Here is a 15775-nt window from a genome sequence, read left to right as displayed (position 1 = left end):
CGACGACGCCGAGCACATCGACGCCGCCAGGCTGCCCCGACGCCGCCCGCCGCCCCCGCCGTCGCCATCGTCCGCGCCCGTCGTCGCCGTCGCCCGCGTCCTTGCCGGCCGTCGCCCGCGCCCTCGCCCCCGCCGTCGCCGTCCCTGCGCCCGTCGTCGCCCGCCCCCGCCGTCGCCGTCGCGCGCGCCCTCGCCGGCCCTCGAAGATATATGTATTTTTTTGATGTATATCCATATATGTATGTATGTATTTTTACATGTTTTTGTATGTATGTATGTATTTTTTCAATTGTAATGATGTTTTAAAAATACATATATGCAAAAGTTAGATTTTTAATTAGAAAAGTTTTATCTATATATGTTCTCTGATTTAGTACATTTTAGGTTAGTTTCATTTTAAAAAAAGTTTTATATATTTAGGAAGAAAGAATAGAAGGAAGAAGAAAGAAGAAAAGGTTTTATATATGAGGGTCGAGAGGGGGTCGACGGTCGCCGACGGTTCGAGGGTCGAGAGGTGGTCTAGGGTCGCCGAGGGGTCGAGAGTCGTCGAACATGAGAGGAAGAAGAGGATAAAAAAAGAAGAGGAAGAAGAAAAAAAAGATGAGAAGAAAGAATAGAGGAGTTCTCCTCTATTCTTTCTTCTCCTCTTTTTTTTCTTCTTCTTCCTCTTTTTTTTATCAGGAACGAGGGTCGTCGAGGGTCGTCGAGCGGTAGAGGAAACCCTAAATAGCAAGTATCATCGGTGTGAGATACATGTGGCCGTCGGTGTCGGACACTACATCCACGTCCCACAAGTGACGTGGGTGTCGACGACCCACGTCACTTGTGGGACGTGGATGTAGTGTCCGACACCGACGGCCACATGTATCTCACACCCACGATACTTGCTATTTAGGATTTCCTCTACCGCTCGGCGACCCTCGATGACCCTCGTTCCCGATAAAAAAAGAGGAAGAAGAAGAAAAAAAGAGGAGAAGAAAGAATAGAGGAAAACTCTACCGCTCGGCGACCCTCGTTCCTGATAAAAAAAGAGGAAGAAGAACAAGAAAAAGAGGAGAAGAAAGAATAGAGGAGTTCAGGAAACCCTAAATAGCAAGTATCGTGGGTGTGAGATACATGTGGCCGTCGGTGTCAGACACTACATCCACATCCCACAAGTGACGCGAAGCCCTCGACGACCCTCGTTCCCGATAAAAAAAAAGAGGAAGAAGAAGAAAAAAAGGAGGAGAAGAAAGAATAGAGGAGAAGATCTCTTCTTCTCCTTTTTTTCCTTCTTCCTCTTCTTTTTTTTATCCTTGAAGCGTTGTCGAGGCCACCCCAAACCCTAGAGAAGCAGCGTCGAGGCCACTAATTAATATTAGTTCTACGTTTGCCACTAATATATCCATCTGTCATGTTTGAATAATAATTGCCATGTTGTAAATATTTGTAGAAACTATGGACACCGCACGAGACGAAGTACAAGAAGAGTTGTTGGGGGACATAATCGCACGAGGAAGTGATGCCGTCTGCTCGTTGTTTCTCAACGACACCGATGGTCTGGAAGCAGCTGGCTATGATTATGATGGCTTCGGTGACCCAATGCCGGTGCAAGAAGGAGACCGTGAGGACGGCTCTGGTGACCCAATGCCGGTGCAAGAAGGAGACCGTGATGACGTCTCCGGTGACCGAACCGAGTCCGGCCAGGTATATATATTAGTTAAGCCTGTGTTGACTAGCTAATTGATGCATTCATTGTTTTGGTATGTACACACATTAATTAAGTCTTTGTTCTTTTTTCTAGCCCTCCGGATCGAGCACAACTTTGGTAAAGAGACGAGGCCCGAAGAAAAAGTTGAGCTCGGATGAAAGGTTTGAGATCATAGCAATCGCGCCCGACGGCCAACCGATTGAACCCATCCGGACAAAGAGCGCATTTGTTGCTCAGTGCAGGTTCTGGTTAGGGACAAGATCCCGATCAGCATCCAGCAATGGTTAAAGCCGGCTATAGAAGACCCTGAGGTGTCTTATGTCAATGATGTGCAGAAAAATGATCTTTGGACTGAGCTGAAGTCAAATTTCACCCTACCGCCAGAGGATGATCCGGAGAAGCCAACTAAAGAGTAATTAATCAAGTCTTTTGCTCTTAAGAGGATGGCAGAACTATTCAGGAGGTGGAAGAAAGAGCTTAATAAGTTTGTCGATAAAAAAGAGACACCAGAATTCAAGGGCAGGTATGAGAAGATTAGAGATCACTGGCCCGCATTTGTGGCCCACAAGACATCGGAAAAGAGTAAGAAGATGTCGGCGACAAACAAGCAAAATGCTGTGAAGAAGAAGCATCACCATCGCACGGGATCAGGTGGCTACCTCGTAGCCCGGCCTAAGTGGTCAAGACTGAGAATGATCTGGTTGATAAAGGGATCGAACCAGAGACAATTAACTGGCCAGACCGTTGCCGGACTTGGTTCTTCGGGGCTGCGGGAACCTTGGACCCTGTATCAGGGAAGTGCATTTGGACGGACGAGCAAATGGAAATACCAGTCAAGAGGCTTAAGCACTATATCGAAGCAGCGCAGCAAGGGACGTTCGTTCCATACAGAGAGAACGACGAGCTCACAATGGCCCTCGGGAATCCTGAGCATCCTGGACGGACATGAGGCACGCCAGGCTCCATTTCGTGGAAGGCTGGGTTTCCGAACACAGGCGGTTACAAATGTCACGAGAGGAGGAAGAAAGTGGAGCAGACCCAACTGCAGGCGCTGCACGCTAGGGTACACGTGATAGAGGAACGAGAAGCAAATCGCAGCAAACGAACTACCGAAGCTTTCCCCGAAGTTACCCCGCCATCTCAGCGGAGAAGCAGCGTGGCTTCCACCGAGCTGCCTCAGCCGGAGCATGTCTTGACGGCTCCTGCCAGCTATCCCGTGGAAGCTATCACGGAGTCTCAAAATTACCACCTTATGACGCAATGGATTAATATGAAGGTCAAGGCGGCTGTTGGCTCTTTTTTTCCTACTGAACCCGGCGCAACTTTTCACTACCGGCCGATTCTAGAAGGATATGCTAGGGTGATGGTCGATGAAATAACGGAGGGATTTGAGGACCTCCAGCTTGACCACCCTACTGGTGAAGGGGAGACTCGGCTGGGTTCTGCTCTGAAGACTCCATGCCTATGGCGGAAGGAGCTCATCAACCTTCCGAACTGGACGCCTCCGCCTCCTCCTCCTCCTCCGGCGAGTCAGGGCACTCCGCCTCCTCCACCGCCTCCTCCTCCAGCGAGTGACGATCAGGGCACTCGACCGGCTCCTTCTCCGGCGCGTGGCGGCACTTCGCCTCCTTCTCCGCCTACGCCGGCGCGCCCGAGCAGCCAGCCTCCTCCTTCTCCGCCTCATCAGCAAGGGCGGAAGAGACCCGCCGCCGCTCCGGCTGCTTCGGCTGTCGTAGTCCTTCTCCTCCGCCTTGTAAGCAAGTAAAGAAGACAGCCGCTCCGTCTGCTCTGCCGGCATCTAGCAGTACAGCCAAAGGCGGGAGGACATACAGATTCGGCCCTTCTCTGAAGACTCCAGAGAAGTTACCATACGAGAGGACCCCAGAGGAGAATGCCGATATCGCGCGAGAAGAAGTGAGGAACTTCTTTGAAGGGGTGAAAGCAAAGAAACATCCACCTCCGGAGGAGAAGGTAGATCCGGTGAAAGCGAAGCGCACTCTGGCTACCCTGACAAAACCACCCAAGTCTCTGCCGAATGGCAACTATGAGCGCATTATTGGAAAGGCATTTGCCGAAGCGGATCGGTCGGGAAGTATTGTCAGTGATCAAAGGCTGAAAGAACGACGAGCTGGGAAACAAATTGCCCAGCTCGGCAAACAAGCGAAGCAATCGTGCCCCCCGCTCAATGTGCCTAGCGACATCGTCGCTAACGATCCGAGGATGGTGCCCGATTATAGCAATCTTGGAGATTACCTGCCTGATGATGTACATTATGATTTCGTGGAGGTGCAGATACAAATATACGAGTACGGGAAGCCTCTCGTCAAAGATGAAAGATCTCTATCAACGATGATGCGAAGATTGCATGATTGGTACTTGAAAATCTGCAGAGAGTCTGGGGGGAGGAGTACTTTGTATGTGAGAGTTAAAAAGGAGCATGACCTCGTCGGAATTGAATTGTTGCTTGTTCCATTTGAGGAGTTCTTTCAGTTTTTCAATCAATTGGCCCTCGATAAAGCAAGGGTCACCTGCTACTGTCTGTAAGTAGTACTACATCTGTTATTAAGTCTCTCTATATAGCTCAGCTCTTTCATTGCATGTATTTATAATTATCCTCACTATATTATGCAGATTGAAGATCGTCGAATTGAAGAAAAGACAAATCGGTGATATTGGGTTCATTAACACAAATCTCATAGATGCAACTCGGGTTAAATTTCATGCCGCAGATACCGAGGCCAACTTGCTACGATCGTTGGTAATAAATGAAAACAAAGATATAATACTCTTTCCTTACAACTTCAAGTGAGTGTTTGAAAGTGCAACTATCCCTGGGTGGTTTTGGTAATTCATAACAACATATAGCTCATTGAGCTAATGCTATTCCAAGATGACTATTTCAGGAAAGCTCAATGATTGGCATGGCATGGATATGAAAGTGGAACCCTCAAAATGCTAAGGACAAAGGATTGGCTCAAGCTCAAAAGCTCAAGACTCTTCATTTTATGTTTTAGTGATCCAAGATCACATTGAGTCTTTAGGAAAAGCCAATACTATCAAGGAGGGATGAGGTGTTGCTTAATGAGCCTCTTGCTTCATGTGCCTAGTGATATGCTCCAAAATCCTCAACTACTTTCCCATATCCACAAATGACCTAAACCCTAAGCCAAACTCGGTCATACCGATTCTTTCTATCCGGCGCCACCAAGTTTCACTTGTCATAAGCCACTGCCAAACCCTAGCAATTCGGTCCTACCGATAAGGATATCGGTCTCACCGAGATGGGGTTGCAAACTCTCTGTTTCCTTTTCATAACTTTTCGGTCTCACCGAAAGAGCGAATCGGTCCCACCGAGATTGCAATGTAAACTCTCTGTTTCCTTTTTGTAACTTTTCGGTCTCACCGAAAGAGCAAATCGGTCCCACCGAGTTTACCTGACCAACTCTCTGGTTAGCTTATTACCAAAATCGGTCTCACCGTGTTTGTGTAATTGGTCTCACCGAGATTACGTTATGCCCAAACCCTAACAGAATCGGTCCTACCGAGTTGCATGTCAGTCCCACCGAAAATCTCTAACGGTCACTAGGTTTACCTTTTCGGTCCGACCGAGTTTGTTGATTCGGTCCCACCGAGATTGGTAGATTGTGTGTAACGGTTGGATTTTGTGTGGAGGCTATATATACCCCTCCACCTCCTCTTCATTCGTGGAGAGAGCCATCAGAACACATACACCATTCCAACTCATATGTTCTGAGAGAGAACCACCTACTCATGTGTTGAGACCAAGATATTCCATTCCTACCATATGAATCTTGATCTCTAGCCTTCCCCAAGTTGCTTTCCACTCAAATCTTCTTTCCACCAGATCCAAATCCTATGAGAGAGAGTTGAGTGTTGGGGAGACTATCATTTGAAGCACAAGAGCAAGGAGTTCATCATCAACACACCATTTGTTACTTCTTGGAGAGTGGTGTCTCCTAGATTGGCTAGGTGTCACTTGGGAGCCTCCGACAAGATTGTGGAGTTGAACCAAGGAGTTTGTAAGGGCAAGGAGATCGCCTACTTCGTGAAGATCTACCGCTAGTGAGGCAAGTCCTTCGTGGGCGATGGCCATGGTGGGATAGACAAGGTTGCTACTTTGTGGACCCTTCGTGGGTGGAGCCCTCCGTGGACTCGCGCAACTGTTACCCTTCGTGGGTTGAAGTCTCCATCAACGTGGATGTAGGATAGCACCACCTATCCGAACCACGGGAAAAACATCCGTGTCTCCAATTGCGTTTGAATTCTCCAAACCCTTCCCTTTACATTCTTGCAAGTTGCATGCTTTACTTTCCGCTGCCAATATACTCTTTGCATGCTTGCTCGAATTGTGTGATGATTGCTTGACTTGTCCTAAGATAGCTAAAATCTGCCAAGAACTAAAATTGGGAAAAGGTTAAGTTTTTAATTGGTCAAGTAGTCTAATCACCCCCCCTCTAGACATACTTTCGATCCTACAAGTGGTATCAGAGCTTTGGTCTCCATTTGCTTTGATCTCCATAGCTTTTGGTGGTCATAGCCTTGGTTTCACAACCTAGGAGAGTATGGCGTCTAGCGAGGGAAATTATCACCATAGAGGTCCTTACTTTGATGGTACTAATTTTGCTAGTTGGAAGCATAAAATGAAAATGCATATTCTTGGACATAACCCCGCCGTTTGGGCTATTGTGTGTGTTGGTTTGCAAGGTGACTTCTTTGATGGGAGAGAACCAAACCGTGAAGCTACCGCGGATGAGTTGAAGATGTTGCAATACAATGCTCAAGCTTGTGATATTCTCTTCAACGGATTTTCCCCGAAGAATTCAACAAAATCAGCCGTCTTGAGAATGCAAAGGAAATTTGGGACACTTTGATTGATATGCACGAAGGTACCGACTCCGTCAAGGAATCCAAGTTGGATGTGCTTCAAAGTCAACTTGACAAGATCAAAATGAAGGATGGTGAAGGTGTCGCTGAAATGTACTCTAGGCTTGCTCTCATCACAAATGAGATTGCCGGCTTAGGAAGTGAAGAGATGACCGATAGATTCATCATCAAGAAGATTCTAAGAGCCTTGGATGGAAAATATGATACCATGTGCACGTTGATCCAAATGATGCCCAATTACAAAGATCTCAAGCCAACGGAAGTGATTGGAAGAATTGTTGCTCATGAGATGTCACTTAAGGATAAAGAGGAACTTCACAACAAATCAAGTGGTGCCTACAAAGCCTCATGTGAAGCCCCTACATCATCAAGTGAGAAACAAAACTTCAACGAAGAATTGAGCTTGATGGTGAAGAACTTCAACAAGTTCTACAAGAGCAGAAGCAAAGATAGAAGCTTCAAGTCAAGGTCCTACAATGACAAAAAATCTTCTAGTCGAGAGCGAAATTGCTACAATTGTGGAAGACCCGGACACTATTCCAATGAGTGTATGGCTCCCTACAAGAGAAGAGAAGATTCTCCAAAAAGAAGAAGCAAAGAATCACCACCAAGAGAGAGAAGGAGTAGAGATGATCGTTATGAACGAAGATACTCACGGAGAAGCAAGGATTCGGAAAGGAAGGAAAAATCATCAAGGAGCTACACAAAACGAAGACATCAAGCTCATGTTGGTGAATGGGTATCCGGCTCCGACTCCGACAGCCACTCTGAGAGAAGTTATCACTCCGACTCCGAAGACACTCAAGATGAAGGTGTTGCCGGTCTAGCACTTGTGTCATCCAACTCCTACTACATATTTGACTCACCAAATGAAGGAATTGGAAGATGCTTCATGGCCAAAGGCCCTAAGGTAACACACCCCGAGTATGTTGATTTCAATAGTGATGAAGATGACTTGTTAGGTGATGATTTGCTTGTTGACAACTCTAGTGATGAATACTATGTTGAAACGTCAATTAATCATGCTAATCAAGAAAAAACGAATGACAATGATAAGAAGAAGATTGAGGCTCTAACTGAAGAACTAAACACTCTTAAGTTAGCTCATGAAACTATCTTCGAAGATCATCAAGAACTTTTAAGAGCTCATGAGAAATTACGCTTTGAAAAGCTCAATCTTGAGCAAGAGCATGAGTTCTTAAAAGCAATCAATGATGATCTCCGCAAGAAAAGTTCTTCTTACATTGCCAAGCGTTTACTCTTATCCAATTACATGCCTCAAGTCAAGTCTAATAACAAGAACAAGAAAGATTCTTCCTCTAGTAGTAACAATGATCATGCTAAATCCAATATTGTTGCTTCTAGTAGTTCTCTTGATTCCACTAATGATTCTCTTAGCCAAGTTACACTTGAGCAAGAAAATAGCTTATTGAAGGGAATTATAGAGAAAGGAGTGTACAAAAGCCTTGCCGGGAGTAAGCTGTTGGAAATATGCCCTAGAGTCAATAATAAATTAGTTATTATTATATTTCCTTGTTCATGATAATCGTTTATTATCCATGCTAGAATTGTATTGATAGGAAACTCAGATACATGTGTGGATACATAGACAACACCATGTCCCTAGTAAGCCTCTAGTTGACTAGCTCGTTGATCAATATATGGTTACGGTTTCCTGACCATGGACATTGGATGTCGTTGATAACGGGATCACATCATTAGGAGAATGATGTGATGGACAAGACCCAATCCTAAGCATAGCACAAGATCGTGTAGTTCGTATGCTAAAGCTTTTCTAATGTCAAGTATCATTTCCTTAGACCATGAGATTGTGCAATTCCCGGATACCGTAGAAATACTTTGGGTGTGCCAAACGTCACAACATAACTGGGTGGCTATAAAGGTACACTACAGGTATCTCCGAAAGTGTCTGTTGGGTTGGCACGAATCGAGACTGGGATTTGTCACTCCGTGTGACGGAGAGGTATCTCTGGGCCCACTCGGTAGGACATCATCATAATGTGCACAATGTGATCAAGGAGTTGATCACAGGATGATGTGTTACAGAACGAGTAAAGAGACTTGCCGGTAACGAGATTGAACAAGGTATCGGGATACCGACGATCGAATCTCGAGCAAGTATCGTACCGATGGACAAAGGGAATTGCATACGGGATTGATTAAGTCCTTGACATCGTGGTTCATCCGATGAGATCATCGTGGAACATGTGGGAGCCAACATGGGTATCCAGATCCTGCTGTTGGTTATTGACTGGAGAACGTCTCGGTCATGTCTGCATGGTTCCCGAACCCGTAGGGTCTACACACTTAAGGTTCGATGACGCTAGGGTTATAAAGGAAGTTTGTATGTGGTTACCGAATGTTGTTCGGAGTCCCGGATGAGATCCCGGACGTCACGAGGAGTTCCGGAATGGTCCGGAGGTAAAGATTTATATATAGGAAGTCCTATTTCGGCCATCGGGACAAGTTTCGGGGTCATCGGTATTGTACCGGGACCACCGGAAGGGTCCCGGGGGTCCACCGGGTGGGGCCACCTATCCCGGAGGGTCCCATGGGCTGAAGTGGGAAGGGATCCAGCCCAAAGTGGGCTGGGGCGCCACTTTCCCCTAGGGCCCATGCGCCTAGTGGTGGGGAAACCCTAAGGAAGAGTCCCAAAAGGGGAAGGCACCTCCTAGGTGCCTTGGGGAGGAGAGATTCCTCCCTTGGCCGCCGCCCCCCTAGGAGATTGGATCTCCTAGGGCCCGCGCCCCCCTTGGCCCCCCTATATATAGTGGGGGGAGATGGAGGACTTCTTACCTTTGCCTTTGGTGCAGCCCTCCCCCTCTCCCAAGTCCTTCTCCTCTCCCGTGGTGCTTGGCGAAGCCCTGCAGGATTGCCACTCTCCTCCATCACCACCACGCCATTGTGCCGCTGCTGGATGGAGTCTTCCTCAACCTCTCCCTCTCTCCTTGCTGGATCAAGGCATGGGAGATGTCACCGGGCTGTACGTGTGTTGAACACGGAGGTGCCGTCCGTTCGGCACTAGGATCTCCGGTGATTTGGATCACGATGAGTATGACTCCATCAACCCCGTTCTCTTGAACACTTCCGTATAGAGATCTACAAGGGTATGTAGATGCACTCTCCTTCCCCTCGTTGCTAGATTACTCCATAGATTGATCTTGGTGATGCGTAGAAAATTTTGAATTTCTGCTACCTTCCCCAACATAAGCAATTCGAGGAAATTGTGCGCAAGCAAGGAATGCACCGGAAGAATCAAGGTGTTGGTTTTGAACGAAAGTTCAATGCCAATGGAGTTGAGTGGGAAGAAGATCAATACCCCAAGACAAAGTTTGTTCCTCAACAAGAGAAGTGTGATACTTCCTTCAAGGGGACACAAGCTCAAGATGATCTTCCACCACAAGACTACAAGCAAAAAGGCAAGGACAAGCTTCAAGAGGAAATTGATGCATTTGAAGAAGCTCCTAAGACCTTAGTCAAGTGGATTCCCAAGACTACTTCAAGTTCCACTTCATCAAGTACGACTACAACTCCAAGGATTCCCATCAAGATGATGTGGATCCAAAAGAAGAAGAACTAGAGAGTTCTTGAGGGTGACTCCGCCAACATACCTCACTCTTATCATTTTGGCAAGAACGAGTGCAATCAACTTCCACATCTTGCACTAGTTCAAGGAGTCACAAACCCTCTTGTTGGTAAGACAAGGGACAAGGTAACCTAAAAGTTTTCATGGACATCATCTTGTGTGTGCATCACTCTATGTCTATGGATATCCTTGTTTGTTCCTTGTGGGACTAACCCATGTAGGTATTGAAAGTGCAATTCACTCAAATGGATAGCTCCAAGTGATCTACATCAATATTGAGCATCCACATCTTCGACATCTACATGAAGTCATCATCGACAAAACCCAAGGTTAGTTCATCCCTCTTAGGGGGGATATCACATCTAAGGGGAGCTTTACTCTAAGACTTGAGCTAAAGCAACTCTAAAGATGTGAACACAACAATGCTTTATGTAAAAGTGGTAACCCCACTTGAGCTTAAACGATGAGTATGACCTATGATCAAGTGTTCTCACTTGACTCCTAAGTCAATATACTCATATATAGATGACCTAGTCATCGCAAATTGCTTGATAGATGCTAGAATTGTTTGTGCATGCTTTGTCACATATTTCATTTGCCATCTTATTGTGTGAGCATGTTGGTTGCATATTTTACTCATTCGAGGACATCCACTTGTTGTTTTGGTTGTTTGGTTTTATTTCCTTTTGCCAAGTGGATGGACAAGAATGCCTAAGAACCTCCTCTAGCTATCTATGCTTTTCTCGTCTCAAACTCTATTCATGCTGCATCACAAAATTTGATCAAGTCAGATTCGAACCACTCTGTGTGAGGAGCGCTCGGAGTCCCCGATTCGTCATAGACTTAAACTTCCAAAACCTCTTTGTGATTCTCGGTCTGACCGATATCCCACTTTCGGTCCTACCGAGATCATTAAGTTGATCTAGGTTTTCGATCTCGGTGCAACCGATTTGAACCATTCGGTCACACCGAGTTGCAATAACTGTATACAGTTTTGCATCTCGGTGCCACCGAGTTGTTCCACTCGGTCACACCGACAGGGTCGGGCTATATATAGTGACGGGCAAAATTTTGGAAATTTCTCCGAACCCCTTCGCCCGCGCGATAGCCTGCTCTGCCAACTTGGTCTTCGGATCGTCTCCTCACCGCCAGCCGCCTCCAGTCGCTGGTCTCCGTCGCCGTCAACGGGAATTCAACCCCGCCGTTGCTGCCGTAGCGAGTCTCCGCCGAACTAGGGTATGGACTCGATCTTTGTGCTATTCTCCAATCCGATTCCTAGCACATTGTGATCATCATGATTCTTGCCACGTTTGATAAACTCCTATCCAGTCAATGAACTCGTAGATTAGGTTTAATTCGAAAATTTTAGGGTTAGGTTTCCGCCGAAACCATCTCGGACCCACCGAGTTGAAAAACTCGGTCCCACCGATTTGGCTTATGCCATTGCACAAGTGAGACTCGGTCTGACCGAGAATTACTTATCGGTGTGACCGATTTTGGACCTCTGTGAAACCCTAGCAGTCTCGGTGCCACCGAACTGTGACTCGGTCTGACCGAGTTCACTAGTTTAGGTTCCAAAAACTGCTTCGGTGTCACCGAGTTTGAAAATCGGTAGATCTGAGATGCTTTCAGTGGGAAACTAAAACTAAGTTTTTGAATTAATCTTTTACAAAAATCTCTGCATTTTGTGATGCTCATCCACTCTATCTCATCTATAACCTATTCACAGGGTCAGCAGTCAAAATTTGCATCATGTCAGACCAAAGTGATAGACAGAACTTGTCAGAGCAGCAAGTGCAGTTGAGTGAGGGCACTAGTCCCTCAAGTTCCTCAGATGATGGCAGCAGGAGCACCCCTAGCAATCTGCCTAAAGCTGCCACAAGACAGAGAAAGAAGAGAACCTCAGACTCAGAAGATGAGGATTATGTGGCAGAAGAGGAAGCAACTTCCAAGAGAGTTGAGCCAGCACAGGGCACAAAGCCAGGGCTAAAGATCAAAAGGCCAGCAGGCAGGCAGCCTATGTCAAAGGCCAGAACTTCAACTGAGAAGCCCACTCCCATTGAGCCAGTTGCTGCTGAAGGCAAAAAGAGGAAAGAAAGGGTGAAGAAAACTGTAGCCAGAGTGCTTGGCAAGGCTTCCATCATGGAATATGAGGAGGAAGAAGAAGAGGTAGCTGCACCAGCACCAAAGGCACCCAAGCTGATGGGTGATGCCATAAGATCAGGGGCAGCTGCTTCCAAGGCCAAGCCAGCTCCAAAGCCAAAGCCAAAGAGAAACACAAGAAGCATCCCAGCTACTGAGAAGAACAAGGCCCCAGTGCCTGAAACTGCAGAAGAAGAGGAAGAGAATGTTCTTAGAAAACTCAAGCCCAAGATCCCAGACCACAACGATGCTCATCCTGTGGCTGAGGATATGAAGCTCAGGAGAGATTTAGGGCTGAGGAAGTGGAGAGAAGCAGACCCGTATGCTTCTAGGAGAAGGACTGCAGTTGACTACAGGTTTCACACCAAGGAGCAGCAAGATTTTTATGAGACAGTGCTGCTAGATAAGAAGCCAGTAGTCTGTGATATGAGATGGGTCGATTGGCAATATATCAAGGACAACGAAGAGTACTACCCTGGAGTGCAGGACAGCTTCAAGGCGTGTGGAGTAGAGGACTTTGTTGGTCAGAAGCTCACAAAGTGGAACGAGGAACTCATCATGCAGTTCTACTCCACAGCCCACTTTTATCCAGATGGCAGGATAGTATGGATGTCAGAGGGTACAAGGTACCAGTCCACAGTTGCTGAATGGGCTCAGCTGATTAATGCCCCAGAAGAGCATGACGATGACTTGGACATTTATTCCAAGAAGAAGATGGACCACAACTCAATGTCAAACATGTACAAGGAGATTCCAAATGAAGCACTTGATACGTTCAAGTTTGGCTCAGTACATTATCTTCTATCAGGGCTGCCCACTATCAATTGGATACTGAGGCACACCTTATTGCCCAAGTCTGGAGATCACAAGATGATCAGAGGCCAGGCGATCAATTTGCTACATATCTTTGATGTGCCACAGAAATTCAAAGTCATGAGCCTCATGGTAGAGACAATCAAGAGGACAGCAGCAGACCAGAAGAGGAGCTGTGGATATGCCCCACAAATCCAGGAGCTCATCAACTCCAAGATGGGCACGGGCATATATTTGTTGGATAAAGAACATCTGCCAATCCATCCAGACCTTGAAGATAATCAAGTAGTCATGACTGAGAATGAATCATCATCTGCCCAAGCACAAGCCAAGAAGGAGAAAGTGAGGAAGGAGAAAGCTGCCAAGATGCCTACTCAAGAGGAGGCATCTGAATATTTCCTAAAAATCAAACAAGAGCAGCTTGGTTACTTGATTGCATCCACCCTGCGGATTGAGCAAGGACTAGCCACCCTAACTCAGAACCAGGCAAGCTTAGAGAGGATCATGAAACAAAAGTTCTATGACTTGGATGTCAAAGTGACAGAGATTCAGTCTGCAGTGGAGCAGCTCCAGGATGACATGCAGGAGAAGAGAGGCAAGACTACAACTGATGCTTTTGCCAGAGTGCCACGAGGTCCGAGGTCGTCTGCACTTCCAGTTGCTGACACCAGAGCCACCACTTCTGCACCAGCTACAGCCTCAGTTCCACCAGCTCCAGTGTCCACTTCAGCCTCGACTCCTACCACGTCTACAGAAGGATTCGTCCTTGGAGTGCTCCGGACTCCACCACCACCTGAAGATCAAGCCTGAGTGTCGACTTAGCACTATGCATTTTCTAGGAACTTTTTGGTAACTTGTTGCCAAAGGGGGAGAAAATGTATAGATCATAGGCTTCGAGAGAGAGTGTTGCTTTTATTCTCTCTTGTTTTATTTGGTGGTTTTTCGAACTTTGTTTGCTTTCGTGTGAGATACTATGCCCTTATCTGTGTGAGACATCGATGATCATGTGTTTAATATGCTACACTTAATGTTTTCTTAATATTATTATCTTATCTATCTTATGTGATCACTCACTATTCTTGGTAAGGAGTGCATGTATTTCATTCTTATCATTTTAAGCGCTCCACCAAGATGTATGTGGCATGGAAGAGTAACCCATGGCTCTAACTCTTTGTGCATTTGCAGTCCAAAGCAAATTTTAAATATGCACAAATTTAGGGGGAGCTCTTACTTGTCACATACTTCTCAAAGCGACGATATACTTCATGCCTATTATCATTTGTCGAAGCTTTGATCTATATGTTGTCATCAATTACCAAAAAGGGGGAGATTGAAAGTGCAACTATCCCTAGGTGGTTTTGGTAATTCATAACAACATATAGCTCATTGAGCTAATGCTATTCCAAGATGACTATTTCAGGAAAGCTCAATGATTGGCATGGCATGGATGTGAAAGTGGAACCCTCAAAATGCTAAGGACAAAGGATTGGCTCAAGCTCAAAAGCTCAAGACTCTTCATTTTATGTTTTAGTGATCCAAGATCACATTGAGTCTTTAGGAAAAGCCAATACTATCAAGGAGGGATGAGGTGTTGCTTAATGAGCCTCTTGCTTCATGTGCCTAGTGATATGCTCCAAAAACCTCAACTACTTTCCCATATCCACAAATGACCTAAACCCTAAGCCAAACTCGGTCATACCAATTCTTTCTATCCGGCGCCACCGAGTTTCACTTGTCATAAGCCACTGCCAAACCCTAGCAATTCGGTCCTACCGATAAGGATCTCGGTCTCACCGAGATGGGGTTGCAAACTCTCTGTTTCCTTTTCGTAACTTTTCGGTCTCACCGAAAGAGAGAATCGGTCCCACTGAGATTGCAATGTAAACTCTCTATTTCCTTTTTGTAACTTTTCGGTCTCACCGAAAGAGCAAATCGGTCCCACCGAGTTTACCTGACCAACTCTCTGGTTAGCTTATTACCAAACTCGGTCTCACTGCGTTTGTGTAATCGGTCTCACCGAGATTACGTTATGCCCAAACCCTAACAGAATCGGTCCTACCGAGTTGCATGTCAGTCCCACCGAAAATCTCTAACGGTCACTAGGTTTACCTTTTCGGTCCGACCGAGTTTGTTGATTCGGTCCCACCGAGATTGGTAGATTGTGTGTAACGGTTGGATTTTGTGTGAAGGCTATATATACCCCCTCCACCTCCTCTTCATTCGTGGAGAGAGCCATCAGAACACATACACCATTCCAACTCATATGTTCTGAGAGAGAACCACCTACTCATGTGTTGAGACCAAGATATTCCATTCCTACCATATGAATCTTGATCTCTAGCCTTCCCCAAGTTGCTTTCCACTCAAATCTTCTTTCCACCAGATCCAAATCCTATGAGAGAGAGTTGAGTGTTGGGGAGACTATCATTTGAAGCACAAGAGCAAGGAGTTCATCATCAACACACCATTTGTTACTTCTTGGAGAGTGGTGTCCCCTAGATTGGCTAGGTGTCACTTGGGAGCCTCCGACAAGATTGTGGAGTTGAACCAAGGAGTTTGTAAGGGCAAGGAGATTGCCTACTTCGTGAAGATCTACCGCTAGTGAGGCAAGTCCTTCG

This window comes from Triticum urartu, chromosome 7A (assembly GCF_056163025.1).
Source record: "Triticum urartu cultivar PI428250 chromosome 7A, HENAU_Tu73, whole genome shotgun sequence".
NCBI classification, from domain to species: domain Eukaryota; kingdom Viridiplantae; phylum Streptophyta; class Magnoliopsida; order Poales; family Poaceae; genus Triticum; species Triticum urartu.
This window is presented reverse-complemented; position numbering follows the sequence as displayed.